The sequence below is a fragment of the Myotis yumanensis genome, unplaced genomic scaffold, assembly GCF_028538775.1.
Source record: "Myotis yumanensis isolate MYYU_CA2020_CCGP unplaced genomic scaffold, mMyoYum1.0.hap1 SCAF_1, whole genome shotgun sequence".
Lineage (NCBI taxonomy): Eukaryota > Metazoa > Chordata > Mammalia > Chiroptera > Vespertilionidae > Myotis > Myotis yumanensis.
In genome coordinates this window covers 27,726,803-27,750,250 of record NW_027223752.1, presented here as the reverse complement: position 1 = coordinate 27,750,250, position 23,448 = coordinate 27,726,803, and the positions used below count along the sequence as shown (strand labels likewise).

Here is a 23,448-nt window from a genome sequence, read left to right as displayed (position 1 = left end):
CCTGTGAAATCTGGTTGCAGGTCTGGATGTATCTGGTGCGCTAGGTGAGCTCAGGGCTGGCCCTGGAGCAGTGAAGAGGGGAGGGGACAGTCCAGAGGCTGGTGCTGGATGCAGGCAGCCCTGAGCTAGGCCCAGAGCCCGCCAGGAGGCCAGTGGCCAGGCTGCAATTAACCCCCGCCTGCCCAGGGCCAGATTCTGCCCACCATGAATACCTCCCACCCGCTTCCACCAGCTGCCACACCTCCTCCCCAGGAGTGGATGTAGGAGAGGGAACAGGTGAAGGGCATCACTCAGCAGGTTCTCTTCCTGCTGATTCTTCCAACCCTTTGCTTACCACACCACATACCCCAGAGGACAAGCTGGGCCCGAGACGAGGCTTCCAAGCAGCCATGGTCGTTGCCTCATTGCTGGACAGCCCCCACCTCAACCCACCTCCCCCACCCCTGTAGTAGCAGGTTGTACTGCCAATCACATTACCGCATGTTTCAGTGCCCAGCACAGGGCCTGCCTGGCACTCTGCTGGAGATGTATTAAGAAGAATGGCCCCTGTGAACCCCTCCAGCTCCTCCATCTCTTCCAATCTTTTGCTGAAGATTCAGACTCAGGAGGTTTGAGTGAGGCCTGAAGTCACTGAAAGCATCTGGGTGGGTTTGGCTGGCTCCATCCAGCCCCACGGTGAGCTGCTGTTGTCTCAGGGCTATCTCCGAGGTGTGTGCATTCCAGAGAGAGCATGGATAGCTGAGAGTGGAATTTCAGGTAGTGGAGAGCTGTGGTATAAAGCTGCACTCAAGAAGTTCAAATTCCCAATCTTGACCTTGGACAAATTGCTTAAGCTCCTTGGTCCTCAGTGTGCTCATCTGTAAGATGGGATGATAAAGATCAGTGTGCTCTTTTCTATAGAAGGCACCATGGCAGGGCCCGGGGCTAGTAGACAGAGCTGGGGGAGCAGGGGTTAGGGCCAATGCCTGGGATTAAGCCCCTGACCCAGACCTCTGTGTGGCCCTCCCGGAAGGGGACAGGAAATCCAGGCCTACCCAATGGGAATATGGCAAAGGATGAGCAGAGTGTGTGTGGCCCCTGGAGGCCAGTTCTGCAGCAGCGGCCCCTGTCCTGTGCCCTCTCTTGGATCATATTTGTGCTGCCCTAATTTCTAAGAATTAAGACATGCCTTCAGGGACCAAGCTCCTCATGGGAATAAAAAGTCAATTCAATTCCCCACGAAAACCATTTGTCCACTGAAACACTTGGCACAGATGTTGAATTCCAACAAATCCAGGTTTAAATCTCCATTTCACCACCTACCGGTAGAACAACATGGAACAAACCTTAGAACCTCAGCTTCTCCATCTGTAAAGTAGAGAGAGTCGTCTCTGCTTTGCACTTGTTGAAAAGACTAAATTAACTCAAGCATCCTTTCAACAAACTTTTATTGAGCACCTACGATGTGCCAGGCAGTGATGATACAGCTATGATACAAGAGAGGCAGACAAAGACATATGCTAGCAGGGCCTTCAGACAGATATTAACCAACAGTGACTCCAGTGTCTGCTACCGACTATATTGAGTGTTATGTAGAAAAAGTGCTCATGAGGTAGTCTTGTGAGCGAGTTTTGAAGGATAACTAGGTGTGATCTATTTCAATGACTCTAAAACACTATTGATTGTCAACACAATTGTTTTAGGTCACACCCGAGAAAGAAAAACTCCTCCAAGACTCCGAGCCTTCTTACCCTTACAGGTGTTATTTTGTGCTTACTCAAAGCTCTTTTCAACTTTCCTTCAACCCCAGAGGAGTTTCCTATCTCCTGCCCAACTTAAAACAAAGAAAGGTCTGTAATGGCAGAGATCAGAATAGGGTGAAACCCAAGAGAAATCCACCTTACCCTGCAGCAAGCTTGCCTGGTGTGAAACCCCTGAGTGGGTAGCAGACAGTCTCCCAGGCCCTGGTTCCGCGGGAAGGGGAGACAGGACAAGTAGGCCATGTGGACAGGGCAGAGAGGAGGGCAAGAACGGTGGAGCAGGGGTCCTGGCCACGTGCCCATTGCTGGGCTCTGATTCTGGTTGAATGGAAGAGTGGCCAGGAGGAGGAGTCAGATGCCAACCTGGGGAGTTGTTAGACACCACAGTGTGTAAAATGCATCCTGTCGTCAAAGATTTAAAAGACGCATCTTACCCAGAAGCACAGAGCACCCTCGTTTCTAGATCTTGGTTTTTAAATACCATTCTTCGCTAAAAGGAACCCGGGCACTTTGGGGGAACAGTCAATGCCAGGGCTGCCTCAGGAAAGTACAGATGAGCCTGGAACAGTTTATTGCACCAGAAAGTGACGATTTGCTAAAATATATATATAAATAAATAATAGGGAGTTTTCAATAGGAATGAGAGCCACATTCAACGGGTTTCTACTACTAGGCAATTCTGGCATAACTTGAGCACTGAAATAAATAACGAGAGTCAGAGATTATAACCCAAAGAATAAAAGAATCATCTATGAGTCCATCCGATAGAAATAAACACACAAATAATCAAATGAATGGGGAAGAAAAGAACACTCGGCCTTAACAAGGGGACACCAAGGAACAAATGTAGGAATAAATGATGGAATTGGAAACCCCTCATCTGCCCACCACTGTAATATTGTTTTAGGCAAGAATCATAACTAGGGGCTACCAGTGGGTGATAAGAAACAAGATATTTACATAGTACACGGAGCAGAAAATTCTTCTTTTGCTAAGTCATTAGTAGAACAACTGGAGATGGCTCTAGTACCTGGTACACCGGTACCAAAGTCAACATAGTAAAAAGCTAACATTTGGAAAACCTGAGTGACGGGAATATGGGAATTATTGGTCCTGTTTTTTGTAACGTCTATTAGTCTGAAATTATTTCAGAGTAACAAGTTGGCTTTTTAAAGCGTGTATCTTAAAATTGACAAAATACAATAAATGATCTGGGGGAAGATGTACATACCAGGTAGAAACACCTGTGTAGGCGAAAGCCCCGAGGCTGGCCAATCATGTTTTTTTGAAAACCAAAACCAAAGAAAGCCTGAGTGTTGGGGGCAGAGTGTCTGGGAGCACAGTGAGTCAGCTGAGAGGTGGGCAGGGGCCAGGCCCTAGTGAGGGTTTGGGTCCTGTGATGACAGCAGGGAGGAGCCATCAACATGCTTTAAGCCTTGGGTGTGGGGAATGTGGCCTTATTTGTGTTTATCACTCTGGCCCCTGGCTGACCCTCAATAAACAGTGGCCATTAATAATGCCTTGTCTGCTCGATGCTCTGCTGTCGCCTCCCCTAGGGACCTTTTTGCTCAATGGAGTTGACAGCAGGTGGCCTCATACCCACAGGCTGCCAGGTTGACCTCTAGCACATCCAAGCCCAGTCCCATCTTCTCCTCACCCCACTCAGCCCAGATCTCTGTGCACACCTTCTCCACCAGCTTCCTTCTGTCTGTCTTGGTTTCTACTCTGGGAGCCCCAGAGCTCAAAGGAGGCTGGAGAGGTTTGAGTACAAGGTGAACAAATGGGCTGTTTGAAGGATCTCCCAGGGCAACTCCAGGCTTGGTACAGTTTGAGTGGCTGTGGGCTTCCTTTTTTCCAGATGAATCACTGCTCTGTGTGTGTGTGACCGTGTGTGCCCTCCCCCTGATGTGCTTGGGGCCCTGCGGTGAGAGAGGGCTGGCTGTGTGCGCCAAGCAACTCCTCCTGTAACCAGCACTCCCTGCAGCGCACTCTGAGCCAAGTACCTGCTGGTGTTGTTGAGATTCCTCAGCCAACCCTTACAACAGCCCTGTGAGGAACACACCACTGTGTCCATTTTGCAGTGAAGCCTGAAAGGTTTGCTAGTGTTTTCAAATTCACACAACTGGCCCCAAGATTCAACCCAGGCTCTCCGACCCTGAAGCTTACACTTCTGCCCCCAGAGCCACCCTGCCACCTCTGATGGCCCATGGACATGAGCGTTATGGGAATCCAGGACATGTGGCTGGGTGAACCAAGTGTAACTGAGGACCCAGGAAGGGGTTAATTGAGATGCCCTCAGCAAGCTCTGGTTTGGTGAGGCTAGTTGCCATGGCGACAACATGGTTTGGGGAGAGGGAGGCCAGCACAGCAGGATCTTCTGAATCACTGGACATGTAGCCCATATGTTTATTCTGCGGTGAACTCCTTCCAGCATCCTCAGGGACTGCACATGACCACCGGGACTGACTGTGCAGGACAAGGGTGAGGGCAAGGGTTCCCTGTGTGCGCCCTGGCCCTGCTGCAAAGCCTTACCGGGCGGGCGCTCTCCCTGGCACTGCCCTGGGAGTCCTGCCCACCAGGATCACCCAGAGCCTCTCCTCTCAGCTCCCAGATCCCCGGGCGAGGTGGAAACCAGGAAAGAACACAGATTTGGGGCCAGAAGTCCATTGATCATTTATTTATTCATTCTTTACTAGATATTTATTGCTTGCCCATGATGCACCGGTCACTGCTCTAGGTGCTGTGACCTGGGGTTATAGCTGGAAGCCAGCAGGCTCTGCACTCATGCAGCTGCCCTTCCGGAGGGCAGAAAGTCCCCCACCAAATGCTTTCTGTGTCACCATGGGCAAGTCTCTTTTCCTTTCTGAGCTCATCTGCAGAATGGGGCCCATAAAGCCCACATTGCTGGGATGCTTGTGGATAAGACGATACACTGAAGCATATACCTGTATGCACAGCACATAGTAGGGCTAACTGTGCAGTTGACATAAATGCCTGTAGGCTGCTCACCTTTCCCTCCAACCTCGGAAGGAGTCAGGTGATTATATAAGTCACAAATGAGGAGCCGTAGGCTCTGGGCCCTGGGGGCCCTGTGAGGCAAAAACTCAATACTGACCCAGGTAGAAAGACAGGCTCCTCCATCACCGGGCAGTGGCCTTGGCTTCAGTTTGCCCATTTGTAATGGGGGGGTCAGGTAGAGGAGGGAATGTACCCAAGCTGATGGGCAGCACCACAGTGGACATTTGACCATTCCATTCCACTGCCTGACCCACCCCAAGGACAGAAGAGCCCAGGACTACTTCCCCAGGCATAATAAGACTCCAGCCCAACTAGTTTTTTGCCTAAATATGGACCACAGCAGCTATCTGTTGATTTGACTCGCTTGATTTTTTTTAAGCGGGGCTACCTTAGCCAAGGAAAATGCCCCCTCCCAGTGCCCATCTCAGACTTTGCCCTGTTTGCTTCCTGCTTACCCCCCCTCCCCCATCAGCCCCAAGCTAGTATACTTGCGCAATACAAAGCAAGAACCTGACTCTGTGACCCTCCCCACCATGGAAGGACCCCTGAACCCCTCAAGGTCAGCCCTGGGACCAACCTCTGTAGCCTCAGCACATGGCAGGCCTGGCAGGCACCAGCAGCTCAGCTCGGCTGCGCACAGATAAAAGCAACAAGCAGATCCAACCCACACTTAGGGAACCAGCAAAGGAGGAGAAAAAAATGTGAGAGTTTCATATTTGATATTTCAAAAAATACAAAACTTCAAAGTAGTCACCACAGGGGGAAAAAACATATTGAAGGACTTCCTCACATTTACTTTGTGAATTAGTATTGATTTTATTTGCACTGCTCACGGGGGTGGAGATGGCCTCACCTTTTCAGAGCCTAGTGCCCCTAGAAGTCTTAATCAAGGCCTGGGAAATGGAAGTGGGGTGCACACTCTGTGGGCTCCTCTCACGTCCATCCCTGGAGGATAGAGAGGGAAGGTGTTTTCCTCTTGCTTCAGTCTGACACCAAAGGAGGCCAGATTAAGCTTGGTTGGAGGTGGTGCTAATGAGTTTTCCAGGGTTCTCTTCTTCTCTGTCCAATCTCGAATTGCCTTCACCTCGGCTGGGTGTCAGGGTACATATTTATACCAGGACACGGCTTACAGAGCAGCTCCTGGCTGTCAGCTGTTGGTGACATTCTTTGTAGAAGGTCAGTGGGCTGGGAGGAGGCTGGGATGGGGGCCTGCAAGTTCGGCAGAGAGGAAGAAGCTCCCAGTCAGGCGGGCCCCTGAGCTGGAAATCTTTAACAAAGGATCCAGCCAAACCACGGGAGAAAAGGACAAGTGGACAGACATGCCTCGCAAACACATCCCCTGTGAGGAGGTCAGAAGACACTTAAATGGCAGAAGGAAAGGATGCAGATGGGGAGAGAAGAGGAAGAAGCCCAGTGAGAATGAGGATTTCTTTTCTTTCTTGATTTCCTTTTTAATAGGTGTCACTTTTTAGATCATTTTCAGGTTCACAGCAAAATTGAACAGGAAGTACACAGGTTTCCTACATACTGCTACCCCACCCCCACCCCCACACACACAGCCTCCCCCACCGTCAATATCCCCACTGGAGTGGTGCATCTGTAACACTGACACATCATTATCACCCAAAGTCTATAGTTTACCTTAGGGTTCACTCTTAGTGTTGTATATTCAATGTATTTGAACAAATGTACAATGACATATATCCACTACTGTAATATCACAAAATAGTTTTGCCTTTTCTACAACGCCATATAGTTAGAATCTTATAGTATACTAGAGGCCCGGTGCATGAAATTCATGCACGGGGGCGGGGGGGGTCCCCTCAGCCCAGCCTGCACCCTCTCCAATCCAGGACATCCCTCTCACAATTCTGGACCTCTGGCTCCTAACCGCTCACCTGCCTGCCTGCCTGATCACCCCTCACTGCCCCCCCCCCCCCCACTGGCCTGGTCACCCCTAACTGCCCCCCTGCTGGCCTGATCACCCCTAACTGCCTCTGCCTGCTGGCCTGATTGCCCCAAACTGCCCCCCTCCCCCGCCCACCACCAGCCTGGTTGCCCCCAAACCCTACATATACTATTTTTTTCTATACATACACACTTATGATAAAGGTTAAGTTGATGGTTCCAGCCCTTGGTGGAGCTAGATATGGTATAGGGTCCAGCCATTTCCACCCAACTGAGAACTCCTGTGATGGGCAGTCTGCTCCAGGAACCCCAGCGGACTGGCAGAGAACTTATGAGATCTGCACTGTGGTTTGATGGCCCCACCTGCCCCACCCAATCCACATTCTTCCTATTTCTTCTCAGGGGCTGCTCCCTGCTAACCTTAGTGCACACCTAATTCTGTCTCAACATCTGCTTCTGATCTAATTGACCTAGCACTGGGGAGGAGAAAAAGTCAGAGTGATAGGACATGGGGGTGGGGGATGCCAGTTAAAAATGCGAGGTCAGAGAAGACTTTACTGATAATACATGTTGGGCTGAAACCTGGAGCCAGGACAGCACTGAGTTTCAAAGGGGTCCCGGAGAGGAAACATTGCGTGCAAAGGCTCTCCAGGGGTGGGCAAACTTTTTGACTCGAGGGCCACAATGGGTTCTTAAACTGGACCGGAGGGCCGGAACAAAAGCATGGATGGAGTGTTTGTGTGAACTAATATAAATTCAAAGTAAACGTCATTACATAAAAGGGGACGGTCTTTTTTTTTTTTAGTTTTATTCATTTCAAACGGGCCGGATCCGGCCCGCGGGCCGTAGTTTGCCCACCCCTGCTCTAGCCTATGTAGCTAAGGCAGGGGGTGCCCAAGGAGTGGGAAGAAATAAGATCACAACGCTTCAAAGACCAGAGTGGGGACACATTGTGTAGGCCATAGTCAGAAGGTTGGATTTATTCCAGATGCAGTGGGAAGCCACTGGAGGGTTTTCAGTTTAGAAGTGATGTGATTTGATTTGCATTTTTAAAAGCTCAAACTGGCTGCTAGGTGGAGAATGGATTATAAGAGCGAAAGACAGGAAAGCAGGGAGACAGTTCAGCATTTCATTGCTGTGGTTAATATAAATTCTCAGCTCAACAACTTCTCTCCTGCAAAGACAATCATGGTGGCCAGTTGCATAGAACCCCATGCATACTGCAAACACACCTCACAGTCCCCTACACTCTTAACCACCCACAGACTCTCCTGGACACAGGTTTACATGCATGCATCCATGTTCCCCAACATAAACAGAGGGATATAGTCTCATGCACATATCCTCCCATACATGGCACCAGCAAAGACGTTTTCATGCATATGCAAGCACACACTCCCATTTATTCACTTCCTCACACATTTATGAGACACTTTCATGCACAGGCACACACATATAGCTACACATATTTCTACAGAGCTACACAGACCCACCATTTCCCATTTTTCCAAAAAGAAGCAGGTCTGAACAGGGGAAAAAAAGATGTTAGGGGCTTTATACGAGGAGGGGATAATTGCAAGCGTACTTAGTCATTGGAGAAAGAAAATGCCCAAGTGAATGCCTGCTTTACCCTAAATTGCACCTGATGGTTGGGTTGGCCAGTTATCAGTAAGGCTGAATTAAAGCCTTCATTCATCAGGCTGTCCCCCCCGCCCCCCCCGCCCCCATCCCCACTCTGCAGCTCCTGTCCACCCACCTCTAGCATTAATCAGCTCTCACTACACTCCAGTGACTCACAGGGCATGGGGGAAGGGGTGTGTATACTTTGGGTAAATCTGGACTCCTTAGCTGGCTCCTCTGCAATACATCCTCCCTTCCAGCTGAGCCCCAGCCACAGTGACCTGCCAGCAACAGGCAGCTCGTCACACACACACACCTTCAGGGTTTTGCATATGGTGCCTCCACTGCCAGCTGGAAGAGCTTTCTTATCCTTCCTGCCTCTGCTTAGGAGCTGCCTCCTCAGGAAAGTCTTCCCTGGTTGTCCCATCATGCACTCCAATTAGAGTCCCTGCTGTGCTCATCTCCATCTCAGCATGACTTCACTGCCCAGCACCCACTCGGTTATACTTATCTGTCTCCCCTTCAGGGCAGAGAATATATCAGTTTTGTGCACTGCTGCCTGGCACATAGTAGGTGCTCAATAAATATTTCTTGTAATCAAACGAATGAAGGTTGTTTCTATGTACCAACAAAGCTAGGGATTATTTTTGAAAAGGATTCCTTACTCCCTCTACCTTCTTGCTACTCCAGAGATGACTTGGTGATAACTGAGGCTCCAGCTTGCATCATAGGATGCCTGGGGCCATTATTTCTCTGATACCTTTCCTATCTTCAACCAGCTCTGGTATGTGATGCTGGGATAATGTTGGGTCCCTAAATTTAGGGCAGGAGATAATGGGGAAGATTTGGAAAATGGAGGGACAGGGACAAGGGTGGAGAAATTCAAGTCAATATATATTACTCCCATAACTTCCTAGGGGAAAGAGGTGGTGACCATGGGAGAGAGAGAGAGAGAATTGTATCTGTTGGCAGGGAGGATCAGGTTGGGCATTTGAGGGTTGAAAAGAGCAAGAGGCGGTCCCAGGAGAAAGACCTTGAACATCCTAGACAGGGCAAAGCTGTTTGCTGATTAAAGAAAAGAGGCCGCAGTGCTGACATGTCTGCGCTGTGCCAGGAGAGGTGGCGCAATGACTCAGGCCCTGGACAGAGCTGCTGGGAATGGACACGGTCAAACAGGATCCTGGCCTTTCTGACCCCAGCAGAATTCTACTTCCCTTCCTAAGGAGCAAAAAATAGGAAAACTAATAGGTACCAATAAGTGAGTATCTGCTATAGAGAAGGCAAGGGCAACCTACTGCCACTTCCCTGTCCACAATGTGACAGACATCGCTAATCAATCCTGAGTGTACCCATCACCTCCGGACCAGGGTGAGATGTCAGAATTCTTCTCAACACAGAGAGCCAAAGACCCCTTACTGACCAATTGGGGCTGGCACGTAAAATGAATCCTTTTTGCCGTCACTGGTCTCCTAAACACCAAGTGCTTAATAAATCTCTCATTCAGTTCTCACAAATCCTTGAGATAAAGGTTAACTTTTATTTTCCAGATGAAGAGCTAAGAAGGGTCAGCATGGTTAAGGAACTTGACCAAGTTCACACGGGCAGTAAGAGTTAGGCTGAGAATTCAGACCCTAGTTGGTCTGTCTCCAAAGTCCACGCACACTCTGGCCACTTTACCATGCTGCCTGCCTCCACTGTGCATCTGTACCATTGTGTTGTGGGCATTCACTGGAGCTCTGTTGCCTCTCAATCTCCAAACTTACTATATTATTTGGGGTCCCCACAGGAAACAGGTGTTATTCTCCAACAGGGCAAGTGACTATTTGCCAACGGTGGCCAGGGTTAAGGGGAACCAAAAGGAATGGTGAACACCCTGATGGGACAGGAAAAGAGGTGACTGGAAGCTGGAGAGAGCCACAGCTGCAAAGGGAAGAAGCAAGGGGAACAAATCTCCCTACTTCTCTCCTCCTGCCCTGCATCTCCTCTTCCTATTAGAGAAACCCAACCGGAAGGCAGAGGCTTGGAAGTTCAGCTGATGCAGCCCACAGAGGCCAGCCTCCTGCTCTGCAGAGTTAAGGGGAGGGGGTGGAGGGAGAGGTGGAAAGAGAGAGGCATCTTTCTATGAGCTCTGGAGGCGAAACCGAGACCATCCAGAGCGTTTCTTTCCTGCTTTGGGGTTGACGACGAGAATTTCCCTTTCTGCGGGGTATATATGGGCCAACATGTAAGTTTCTGTCTGACTCCAAAGGCCTGAGGGTGAGGAAAGCCAATGGTGTAAGTCCCAGTCCAAGGTCAGGAGAAGAGCCATGTCCCTGCTCAGCAGTCAGGCAGAGAGAAAATTCCCCCTTCCTCTGATGTTTGTTCTATTCAGGCCTTCAACGGATTAAATGAGGCTCACCCACACTGGGGAGGGCAATCTGCTCAAATGTGAACCTTATCTAGAAACACACTCACAGACATACTCAGAATAATGTTTGATCAACTATCTGGGCATCTTGTGGCCCAGTCAAGTTGACACATAAAATGAACCATCATCACACCATGGATGGCAGGGGGTAGTAGTAACAGCAAAGGCAATCTAAGCAAACTGCCCTGTGGTGTGGCCTAGGCAATGATGCTGACTGCCCAGCATCTCTTGGATCCTGCTCATCTTCCAAGTTGTGTCTCCAGACTTCTGCTGCTGCTGTGAGCATCCTCAAATCCTTCCAACAGCCCTAGCCAGTTTGGCTCAGTGGACAGAGCGTCAGCCTGGGGACTGAAGGGTCCTGGGTTTGATTCCGGTCAAGGGCACATGCCTGGGTTGCGGGCTCAGTCCCCAGTCGGGGGCCTGCAGGAGGCAGCCAATCAGTGATTCTCTCTCATCATTGATGTTTCTATCTCTCTCTCCCTCTCCCTTCCTCTCTGAAATCAATAAAAATATATATTTTTTAAAAACAATAAAAATTTATTTTTAAAAACCCTTCCAACAAATCTTTTCTCTGCTGAAGGATTTCAGAATCCATTCTGCTGTTTGTAGTAAGAAACTTGACTGGCACAACCACCCAGAACACATTGAGGATGCATATTGTGGTGGGTGGTCCCCTGACAGGTGCACCAGCAATGCCTCCATCAGGGAGGATGCATCTAAGCTGCCGGTCAGGGATGCCATCAGAGCCTCTCGGTTCCCCTTCTGAATGAGGGGTTCCTGTCATGCACGAAATTAGGCTTGCTCTGAGGTCATTTGTGTTTTCAGCTGAGCTGCCTCTGAGTCACACCAGGGGACTGAATCCTACTACGTGTGCTCCACTGCCAGGCGTGGTTTCCCTTGGAGGCTGAAATAGGACAGATTGCCCTGGCCCCAGAAAAGACCCAGCCCATGTGTTACTGTTCTGGAAGTCCAGTCATACAACAGACACCCCTCCTTGGGGAATCCTCTGAGGGCAGGGGCCCTACACGCCCCCGGGGGGCACCCCACCCCCTCAGCAGCCTCCCTGTGCCAGAAACCTGCAGCTGGCGTGTGTTTATCTTGCCTGAGCTGCCCCACGGGGAGTAGCCAGCTGCATTACCACCTCTATCCCCGCCCAATGTCCAGGATTCAGGATTCGGATGTTTCTCTGGATGTTCAATATTTGCTCAGGGAATTAGAAGAAAAGAAAAGCGGAAATCACTAAGGTGACAGGCTGGTGCCTAAGGTAACTGGGCTACACCAGCCTGGTGACAGGAGGGGCAGGGGACAGGGAGGCCTGGAGATCCTCAGACCCGAGGAAGGGCAGGAAAGAACCAAGTGGGGTGCAGTCTGGCCCCACCTTATCCACAACACCCAGCCCCGCCTGGGGCTCCAGCCCAGGGGCCTGTGTGCACTTCAGCCCCAGAGTCCTACCCTCCTGGGGAATCTATGCCCATAAACCAGGGTCAGGGCTCACACTTCAATGGGCTGCAGTGAGAGCAACCTGCCCATGCTCCCTGCCCTCGAGAGGCCTAGGGCCGTGGTCAGCAAACCGCGGCTTGCGAGCCACATGAGGCTCTTTGGCCCCTTGAGTGTGGCTCTTCCACAAAATACTACATACGGGCATGCACGTACAGTGTGATTGAAATTTCGTGGCCCATGCGCAGAAGTCGGTATTTTGTGGAAGAGCCGGTATTTTGTGGAAGACCCACACTCAAGGGGCCAAAGAGCCGCATGTGGCTTGCGAGCCGCAGTTTGCCGACCACTGGCCTAGGGCTTGTGGGGGACACAGCCAGGTAAGTGTCCTGGTCAGGGACTGCAGGAAGGCACAGGCGTGTAGCAAGGGTGCCTTGAACCAGCTCCTCTCCCTGAGCCCCCCACCCTCCTCTTCCTCCAGCTCCTATGGCTCTTGGGGACAAGCCTGTGGCCGAGCTCCTAACTGTTTCCCCTCGCCTCCTCCATAGGCACTCACAACAGGCTGGACACGGATCCTGGGAGGTGATCCGCGGAGACTGGCCCAGACACAGTGGCTGTCTCTGCCCTAAGTGTCACCGTCCCATCCAGCAGCCCCGACTTCTGGGGGAATGGCCCCGTCCCCAGGCCAGCCCGTGTGCACCCTCTCCCAGGGCGGATGGCCCAGCCCCCCACAAAGTCTCGCACCAAGTACAGCTGGTTTTCACTGATGAGAAAGGGGAACAAGGCCCCAGCCCATAGTGAAGAACAGGAATTGGGGGAGGTGGGGGGGAGCATGGCCCCACACTTCAGGGACCTCCTCACCAGGCCTGAGCCCATCTGTGACTGGGCCACATCAGCCCTACCAGGCACAAGAGGCCTGCCCCTGTCTGAGGCAGCTGAGCAAAGTGGCTCCCACTCAGAACCAGCTCCTGCTGTGACAGCCAGGTCTGGCTCCAGACTGCCCAGGACCAGGGTGGGTCTGTGCGTTTGTGAGCTGCTCTCCCCCTCCACCCCCCCTCCCCCGGCTCCCTCTGAGCTCTGTGGGTCAGGAGAAAGGGATTGGGTGGGTTGGAGCCCGCTGGGACTGGGGACCAAGTGCAGGAGAATCAGCCTCTCATCTTGGCTTTGTAAGGCAACCCAATCCCCCCCCCCCCCCCCCCGCCCAAGCCCGAAGCTGGCTGGCACTGCACCATAAACCTCCAGGATGCTGCAGCTGTGACTGGATTATTTATAGCTCCGGTCTTCTTTTCTAACACGGAAACATCACACAAAGGGAAAGGTAATGAAATCTCACCTCTCCTGCTTGTCCCTCACTCCGAACTGCAGGGCTTTCCAGAAGCCCTAGTGGCTGAAGAAGCAGGGGAGAGGCCCGCTGCCCTCCCCCCTGCACCGCCTCCTCTCCCTCCTTCGCTGTCAGTCACATCGCTTTCTCTCTCACGCGTACAATTCCTCACAGAGGCAATTCTGGTCCCTCTCCCTCCCTCTCAGCTCTGCCTGCCCGCGCCCTTCGCGTCCCCCGGACACATTCCACACATCTTGCCCTTTTTCTCCCATCACGGCTGTCTCCCTGTGACTCACTCCCTTCCTTGTATGTTTGCTTTTTGCTTTGTCAATGAAGAACCTGGCACGTTAATTACCAGCCCGGTCCTCTGAGCGGCACATCAGCATCTTGTCAATAGTGGGTGGAGGTGTCATCTTGCTTTAAACTCCCGTGGGCACTGTCTCCCCAGGGGGAACCATTCTGTGGCACGTGGCAGGGAGGACACACGTCCCAGGCTTGACATACACAGACACACAGAAAACAGGCCACAGAACACGCCTCTCACTCTGCAGGAGGGAGCATCTAAGGATGTGCTCTGCAAATCGGATGCCAGGCTGCGTGGGGGATTTACGGCGCCGAGGACGAGCCGTTCCTCCTGCCTCCTGGGTTACTGTCTCGATGGTGTTACACCATCCCACAGGCACAAATCAGAAACTCTGAACCCTGTGCAGGCTTCTGTGCAGAGCCAAGGCTCAGCCCCTCTGGCCCAGGCCCACAGAAGAATAATTGGAAATCAGTACCTCCCACGGCCACCCAGCCTGACATAGACCCCGACACACTTCCATCCAGACAGTCACAGTGAATGGGGACTCTGTGTGTGCTGGGACTCAGGGAAGTCACAGACTATGACAGCTCACTCTGGGCTGGGGGCTGAGGAGGGGGCCTAGAGACAGAAACCCTACAACCCACCATCACATCACGGTGGCATTTCCTGAAAATCTCTCCCCTTTTTTAATACTAAGAATTCATCTGGCCCTAGCTGGTTTGGCTCAGTGGACAGAGCGTTGGCCTGCGGACTAAAGGGTCCCAGGTTCAATTCTGGCCAAGGGTACATGCCTGGATTTCGGGCTAGTTCCCCAGTAAGGGGCATGCAGGAGGCAGTCAATCAATGATTCTCTCTCATCATTGATGTTTCTATCTCTCTATCTCTCGCCCTTCCTCTCTGAAATATATATATAATTTTTTAAAGAATTAATCTGGCTTTTAGTGTTATTCACTACTAGAGGCTGGTGCAGATTCGTGCACCGGTGGGGTCCCTCGGCCTGGCCTGCACCCTCTCGCAATCTGGGACCCCTCAGGGGATGTCGGACTGCCGGTTTTGGCCCAATCCCCGGAGGCCAGGCCGAGGGATTCCACCGGTACACGAATCATGCACCAGGCCTCTAGTATGCATATAATATCTTTGGTTAATCTCTTCCCACCCTCCCCCCTCCCCCCTTCCTTCTGAGATTCATCAGTCTGTTCCATGTTTCCATGCCTGTGCATTGAGCATCTGCCCTGGTGGTCAGTGCACGTCATAGCTACTGGTCAAACAGTCAGACACTTAGCATATTAGCCTTTTATACATATAGATAACATGTCTGTTTCATCGCAGTATAAAAATGTCTTGCCCGGCCAGTGTGGCTTGGTGGTTGCACATCAACCCACAAACCAAAAGGTCATGGATTCAATTCCAGGTCAGGGCACATGCCCAGGTTGCAGGCTCAATACCCAGTAGGGGGCATGCAGAAAGCAGGTAATCAATGTTTCTCTCTTATTGATGTTTCTAACTCTCTATCCCTATCCCTTCCTCTCTCTCTAAAATCAATAAAAAAATATATATTTTAATGTTTTAAATTAGCTATAATGAAATATTTATTTTTTTCTGAAATCGTTACTTAATATTGACCTTCTTGGACTCAAAAACCCACTGGCTTATCCTGAGACTCCGAGGGCGCAAACACCCCAGTGGAAGATCTAGGGCACTAGTCTCTGGGGTAAGGATATGGGTATGAATCCATAGGGTGAGAATAAGAACAAGACTCTTGGATTTACATCCTGGCTTTGCCAATTGTTAGCTGTGTGATCTTCACTAAACCACTTAACCTCTCTGTGCTTCAGAACCTTGGCCATAAAATGGGCACAATTATAGTACCTGTCACTTAGGGCTTTGATGAAGATTAAAGGCATTCATGTACTTAAAGTGCTTAGAACAGCAGATGGCACAATAGAGATGTTTATAATTATTTTTCTGTGGAAGACAACACGGTCACCAAATCAACCACAGGGACTGAAATTGGAGCTCATTCCTGCCTCCCTCCTAGGACTTGCTTCTGTCCCCAGGGCCTGTGCCCCCCCTCCCGCTGCAGCCGCTGATCATGCATTCCATCTGCAAGACAGTCAACAACTGCTATCCTGTTCCAGGCATTGTGCTGGGTCGAGGGTCAGTGTCTCAAAAGACCTTCTAGTGGGGGAGGCAGAAATATACAAGCAACATTTTGACCATATTCCAAATTGAAGACCCAAAGATGAATAAATGTCATTCCCTCTTTCAAAGAGTTCCTGCCTCGCTGCAGGGAGCAAGAGAGGCAGACAGATTAAAGAGGTGAATGCAGCACAGTGCGATTCTGATGATATTGTCCAGCGGCCTGGAACACACTGCCTCGTGTATATATCAGGTCTCTTTCCTCACGTCACCTCACCTGCAGGGCCTTCCAGAACCACCTGTATGTAAAAAATAACGACACTCTCCCCATCCTGTCAATCCTGACCTCTTACCACCACCTGACATATTTAGATATGTCTTTAAAAAAAGTATATATATATATATATATATATATGTATATAAATTGATTTCAGAGAGGAAGGGAGAGGGAGAGGGAGAGAGAGAGAGAGAAACATCAATGTTGAGAGAGAATAACTGATCAGCTGCCTCCTGCACACTCCCTACTGGGGATCGAGCGCACAACCTGGGCATGTGCCCTGATGGGGAATTGAACTGTGACCTCCTGGTTCATAGGTCAATGTCCAACCACTGAGCCACACTATCTGGACTAGATATATGTCTTTGTTGGTGGTTTTCCCTACCAGCATGTAAGCTTCCTGGGTGCAGTACCTTAGCTCTGCTTCCTCCTGAATCCCCTGTGCTTGGAGCAACAATTGGAAAGTAGTAGCGGGCCCATAGGTGGCTGTTAAACTGTGGGCAAATCACTCTTCAGTGTCTTGACTTTCCCTTTGATGAAATTAGTGAGGAAACCTCACTCTCACTTGCCCCACTGGGAAACTGTAACTTGAAAAGAGGTCATACATGATTATCAGACATGCTTGTGACCCACCCATAGATAGATGCGTATGAATTCAGCTGAGACCAAATCCACGCATGGCTCTGCAGTCCCTGCTGTTCAGCAATGAGGAGGGGCTGTGCTCAGAAGCCGACCAGACGTGCCCACTCCTCAGGCTCTGCTCTGAAGTTGGTCTATCTAGTCCTGGAAATGGTGTACACGGGCTCCTCCAGGCTCAAGTGCAGGTAAAACCTGGGAATTCCTCTTCCCTATGCAGTGAACTCCTCTTTACTTGTCAAAACACAAGCCAAATTGCCCAAACTAAAGCCGTTACCTCTCTATTACCAAGTTGTGGGTTTCTGGAACTTTTTTCCGCTAGACTGTGAACATATCAGTGACAAGGACTTTGTCTTATTTATCACCACATTCTGAATGCTGAAGAAATGATCATTGACCAGATGACCAGACAAAGCAAGGACAATCCATGTTTCCTGCCTCTGGGAGCCTGATTTCAGCTCTCATTCCTCCCACATGACTCAGACGTCAGCTTGGCTGAGGGGGCTGGACGTTCCTGTTTGGCAGGGACAGTTCCTTGCTTCAACCAGATTGGTATCTATCCCAAGTTCCTTTTTGTTTATATTCTGGGGGCTGAGGATGAGGGAAATGATTACATAAGCCAGGGGGGACTATGTCATTCATTCTGTGGCCTCCTAAGGCCATGGGCCTCTGGCGAAGGTTGCTCACCTCTTCCTCCAGCCTCTAATTTCCCCACAGCCCCGGGCTGATTAGAAACAAGAATCCCAACAGGTGTGGCCTGTCAGCTTTCCAGACAGCCAGGAGCCCCTCCTCTTCAGCGGTGGAATCAGCTGGGAAGGGAATGTCACTGCCCCTGTGGACTAACAGGCCCTGGGGCCCAGCACTCTGGCAGGGCGCTGGGTGAATTCTACCCTGCGGTCATGTGAGCACCTGCTCCTCCCTCGGCAGCCTGGCAGAGCCAGTTTCTCGACTCTCCCCAGGGCACAGGTAAAGCAAACACCCCACCCACCTGCGGCCTCTCCACAGCTCAGGAGTCTCAGGGCTCTGGAACAAAATTCACTTCACCAACAACCTCTGGCCTTCAGCTTGTCATCCCACAACTGCCTTTACTAACCCTGAAAGCGGAGAGATAGGGAGATAACAGGCTCAGTGTGTCATAACGGACAGCTATAGATGACTTGACAGTTTACAATCATCGATTGTCGCATTTGATCCCCTTTGTCATGCTGAGCAGGGCTGTTGAGGACAGGACATGGTGGCCATCCCTCCTTCATAGAGCAGCCAGGAGTTGAAGCTGATTCAAGGGCAGGTAACACACACAACGCTGAGAAGGAGGCACTATTCTTTCTGCTTGACAGAAAAGTGAAAGCTCTGAGATCACTGGTACAGAAGAGATTTGAACCCCCTTCTGTCTGATCCCAGAGCCTGAATGAGCTCCTTCCAAATACCCCATCTCCGATTTTACAGCTTTTGCTAGGGGAGCACTTGCTGAGGAAGTAAACACATAACCTTAGTCCAGCACTAAGGGGACCATGCTAACCTCTCCCCCAAAGGGCTAGAGGGCGAAGGACATCAAACTCCACTCTCAGCCTCTCTCCCTGCTCCCAGTCTACAACCAGAGCTGGGTTGTGAGGTTGTGGAGCTGCAGGAGGGAGGGAGACCGGCTCCAGCCCCAGCTCAGCTGATCTAAGACCTGGAGCACAAGCCTTCAGCTGCCTGGCTCCTGGGCGCATCTCTAGGATGGAAGCGCCCACAATGCTTTGCAGGACTATTTGAAGGCTTGGAAGTCACACAGGGGAAATGCCTGGCACTCATGAAGGGCTCAGGATCCACTCATTCCTTTCCTTCTCTCCCCTGGAATGTGACATTTCCTTCAGAAAACATCTCATCTCCAGCTTTGGTTTATTACCAGGAGGAACGCAGGGCTTCAGATGCTCTGTGCTGGGCACTCAATGAATGCCTGTCCCTTGGAGAGGTGAGAGGGAGACCAGCTGGACGGGCCCTGGGGGAGGGGAGACGGAGCTGAGCAGAGAGTGGACAGGGGTGGGCGGGTCGAGATGTGGAGGTGCCCTCTGACTCTCAGCCCGTGCTCAGGGGAGGAGCAGATGGGCGGCAAAGGGTGGTCCCTCAGGTCTCACTCAGGGAAATGGGAGGAGTGAGCGAGGCCAAGAAGGCTCTGTTCCACCTGCCACTTGTTTGCTGGTGGCCCTGGGGAAGTGGCCCGCTCTTCCCTTTCTTTTTTTTATTTATTTTTATTCATGAGGATATATGTTGTCCATTTGTTTTCAGAGAGAGTGGAAAGGAGGGAGGGAGGGAGAGAGAGAGAGAGAGAGAGAGCAACATCTATGTGCGTGGGACACATGGACCTGTTGCCTCCTGCACATGTCCTGACCAACCAGGGGTGGGGAGTGAACCAGTGACTCTTCCATGTAAATGGGCCAATGCTCTAACCACTGAGACGCTGGCCAAAACTGCTCTTCTCTTTCTAGGCGTTTTCTCTCTGCGAAGTGAAGTGCTCTGCAAGGTCCCTCCCACCTGGAATTTTCTAGCGTGCTCCAATCAGCCTTCTCCGGGGCAGGTCCTGACAGTGCTCAGGAGGCCTGGTCTTCCTGCTCCACAGCCTTCTGCCGCCTTCTTAGTCTCCCACCACTGCACCCTCCTGCCCTCTCCTTCTCAGACATGCGGGGTTTATTTTTAACCAGAGTTTGCAAGTAAGATCTGGAAAAGCCAGTCGCAGAAGTTCCTGCAGTTGCTCCCTCCCTCCCCCACAGCGGGAGGGTGAGTCCTTTGGGGCAAGGAGACCTGCCCACAGGTGTGGAGTGAAGGGCAGCAGACCTGGGGACTAAAGTGGCTGGGTCTTCCTTAACCAGCTGGAGGACTGGCTGGCCCTGGCTGAGCAGGTGGGAAGGTGAGGGAGGGTGGGGTGTGGGGAAGGAGGGGAAGAGGTGGAACCTTTGGGCTTCCTGATGTCACCTCCCCAGCAGGGTCTGATTGGCTCAGGGCTTCCCTCTCCCCTGGGGAGTCTCTGGGCAGAGTGGCCCATTGCCCTGTTACTGCAGGCCAGGCCTTTGTCCTGCTCTGGCACAGGGGACGGGGCAGGCAAGGCCAAGTTACCCAATAGGCAGATTAAGCATGTGTTTAGGGCACTGACGGTAAAAGGGCATCAACAAAGTGTTTGATTTGGTTTGTTTGTTTTTTAAGGTCTGATTCTCAGTATTTCAAAATAGTAAGGAAGTAGTCATCCTGGGGAAATCAGAACTTTGTGGGACTTCCTCAGACAGATTATAAGGTTTAGGGTGGCTTTTATTTTGAATTTTATGTGTGTATGTGTTGGGGGCGGGGGTACACTTTAGCCTCTCATCTCTCAGGGCTGCTAAAGGTCTTAATCCAGCTCAGGGTAAATCAAGGATCAGAAGCTCAGGGGCGGGGGTGGGGGGGGGGGGCGGGCAGTATTGAGAGGAAGGAAGCATGTGACCTCAGCCCATAGCTGTATCCCCTGGAGGGGGAGGCCTCTGGACAGAGGGGGCGCTGCCCTACTAGAGGGAAAGCTGGGGGAGCCCAGCCACCCGGAGATGGGGGATGGGACAGGGTGAGGCCTGCATTAGATTACGCAGATTCTGGGGAACGAAGGTGTGAACAGTGTCGGGGAGTGAGGGGCAGGATCACCCAGGGCCCTGAAGCAAAGCCCAGCAGCCTGGACCAGGCCTAGAATTTGTTCTCCCTCTGCTCACTCTGGAGATGGCAAGGCTCTGGCCCAGACGTGGCCAAAGGTGTGGCCCCTTTGGAAGGGGAGCTGGCAGCCCACTTCCTGGACGATGGTTCCAGGGATGGCACCTCTGGAGGGCACAGCAGACTCCTGTGCTGTAGAGTAGGAGCAACTGCCTTTCTGGCCCAGCCAAGCACTCAACAGCAAACATCTGCTAAGCATCTACTATAAGCCAGGCACTTTCCAGGTATCAGCTCATTTAACCCTCATACCACCTGTGCTGCGGTCACGGCATTTCCATCCTGCAGATGGGGAAACAGGCTCAGAGATGTCCAGCACCTACCGAGGAGCGCGCCCCTAGCCCGCGGCAGGGTAAGGACGCGGACCCAGCTGTCTGACTGCGTCCAGCATGCTGGCTTCAGTACCACCCATCTCACCTCTGCCCCAGGCCTCTGCAGGGACAAAGGTGCAGCAACCTCCCCCACCCTTCTCACCCCACCACGCACCTCCCAGCTCCTACCAGGCCAGATACAGACGCGCTCCCTCCCATATGGGCAAGGAGACAAACAAGCTTTCCAGGCCCCAGAACCAGGACGGGCTACATAAGGCCCAAGGCAAAATGAAAACGTGGGCCCCTTGTTCAAAAGTCTTCAGAATTTCAAGACGGCAACAGCAGACCATGAAAGTCGCCCTCGAAAATGGGGCCTGGTGGGACTGCATGGGTCACATCCATGATGCCAATCCTGCCCAGAACCCACACTCTCCCCAAAACAAACTCCTCCCTCACCTGGGAAATTAGCCAAGTCAGGCGGGGTGGAGCGCCAGGGCCCCAAGGGAACTGGTCTTGGGAAGTAAATGCTGCCCTGGCCCAGAGGCCCCACCCACTGCCTCAGGTGCTCAGGACCCCCGCACTCTCATCTTCCAGGTCACATCTGCAGGTAACTAGGGCTCTGCCCACCTGTAGCCTGTAGAGTGCTGTCTTAGCTGAGGGTATCTAGTGGTATAGGACTCAGTGGTCGGCAAACTCATTAGTCAACAGAGCCAAATATCAACAGTATGACGACTGAAATTTCTTTTGAGAGCCAAATTTTCTAAACTTAAACTATATAGGTAGGCACATTGTTATTAACTTAATTAGGGTACTCCTAAGGCTTAGGAAGAGCCACACTCAAGGGGCCAAAGAGCCGCATGTGGCTCGAGAGCCGCAGTTTGCCGACCACGACTATAGGTTATAGAGCAGACCAATCCCAGCACCTCCTCCTTCACCTGCTGCTTAACCCTTGCTGGAGACGCCTCTTTCCTCATCTGATCAACATTTAGTGAGCACCTAGGTCCTCGGCTATGGATTTAAGGATAATACCGATAATTTCACTCCAGAACAGTGCCTGCCCTGCCCCGGGGATGTTCCCAGAAGTGGAAGAGGTAGTATCTGTATAATGTCATTTGGGGTCGGACATTGTGCTGAGCAGGCCTCCTCACACACCTGATCTCATGTCATCCTCCCCACAGCCCGGCCGGTGGGCATCGTGCTCCCTTTGGCCTGGGAGGGGGCTCAGGTTCTGAGAGTAACATGCAGAAAGCCCCATAGCTACTGACTTCAGTGAAGAGACTGGGATCTGGGCCCAAGGGTTTCTTCGATTCTAGCACAAACTGCTTCTAAACCTGCCTGCAAGGACCCCTGTCTGACCCAGGAGAGAGCCCACAAGTAGATGAACGCTGTGCAAAGGGCCCTCTGCCAGCCCCAGGCCAGCTCCCCTCTCCCAGCCCCAGTGTAAGAGGCACCCCATTCTGTCCTGGGTGAGTCCCTCCCCCTGTGTGTTCTATGTACCAAGCCCTTCTCTGAGTGTCTTTTGGACATCTACACATTTAGTCCACCCATAGCACCACGAAGCAGGTACAATTCTCATGCCCATCTTCCTGGTGGAGAAACTAAGAGACAGAAGAGCGAAACAAATGAATGGCAGAGCTGGGGTTCCAACCTGGGCTCCATGGCCCCAGAATCCATCTCTCGACTTCCGCACACAGCTGGAAGCACCTTTCTCAAGTTCAAGTTCTGGCCCACCAGCAGCACCACCTTAGCTGTGTAACCTTCGGCAAGCTATTCATTCTGCGTCTGGGTCCTTCATCTGTAAAACGAGGATAATAGCACCCACTTTGTAGGGTTGTTGTCTGGGCTAGATGGGTTAGCGGCTAACCGTTAGCCTATGTGGAGCACTTAGAACAGTGGCTGGCACCTCGTAAGCTCTGAATGAATGGTGGCCATTAGTGATATGACTGCTCACCTGTACTGCCTCTCCTGATGTCTCCTCCCCCTTCAGGGTTGTCACTCATTAATACCGTCCCCCTCCTGGTATATTCAACCTCTCATTCTCGACTAGTCCTTTCCCTATAAACATGCTATGTCTCTCAACTGCCATCAGAAAACCACCCCCACCTGTCCCCTGGCTGCCAGTTTCCGTTCAGATACAAGACCCAGGGACAAGCTAGGCCTTCCGCTGTCCCCACATTTTACCCACTGTCTCCTCACACCACCCCGCATTCTAGCTTCTGCCCCCCCGCCATCCTGCACATACCGCTCTGGCCAGGGTCTCCAGTGGCCGCCCTGCTGCCACACGGAAGGGACACCTCTCAGGCCTTATCTCCATCTTGTGGCATCTCCTTTGGCAGAGAGGACACTACTTCCTGTTATTGTCCTCCCACCCCTCTCCTCCTCATTCTCCGCCCCAGGCTCCTCCCCCTCCAACCCTGGAAGGGGAGCCCCTCCCAGCATTCCATGTTTTCTCATTCTGCACACTTTCCCTCAGGGACCTCACCCAAATTCTTACCTCCACCACCACCCACAAGAAGACAACACCTCTCAGCTCCTGCTCGGGCCTGTCTGCAGAGCCCGACTGGCATGTCCACCTGCTTACCTGGCATCCTCCTCCCCACCTCCCCTCCACCCCCCACTGGCCCAGAGC

At 51.8% G+C, this 23,448-nt stretch overlaps 1 long non-coding RNA gene across 1 annotated transcript; it reads right to left on the bottom strand.

Moving 5' to 3' along the window:
- On the bottom strand, nt 1–23,148 carry LOC139010999 (uncharacterized). The gene is made up of 3 exons (XR_011471576.1): nt 23,062–23,148; nt 478–857; nt 1–62 (listed from the first exon to the last, which is right to left on the bottom strand). It is a non-coding gene; the product is annotated as an uncharacterized lncRNA (long non-coding RNA).
- Nucleotides 23,149–23,448: the final 300 nt, after the last annotated feature.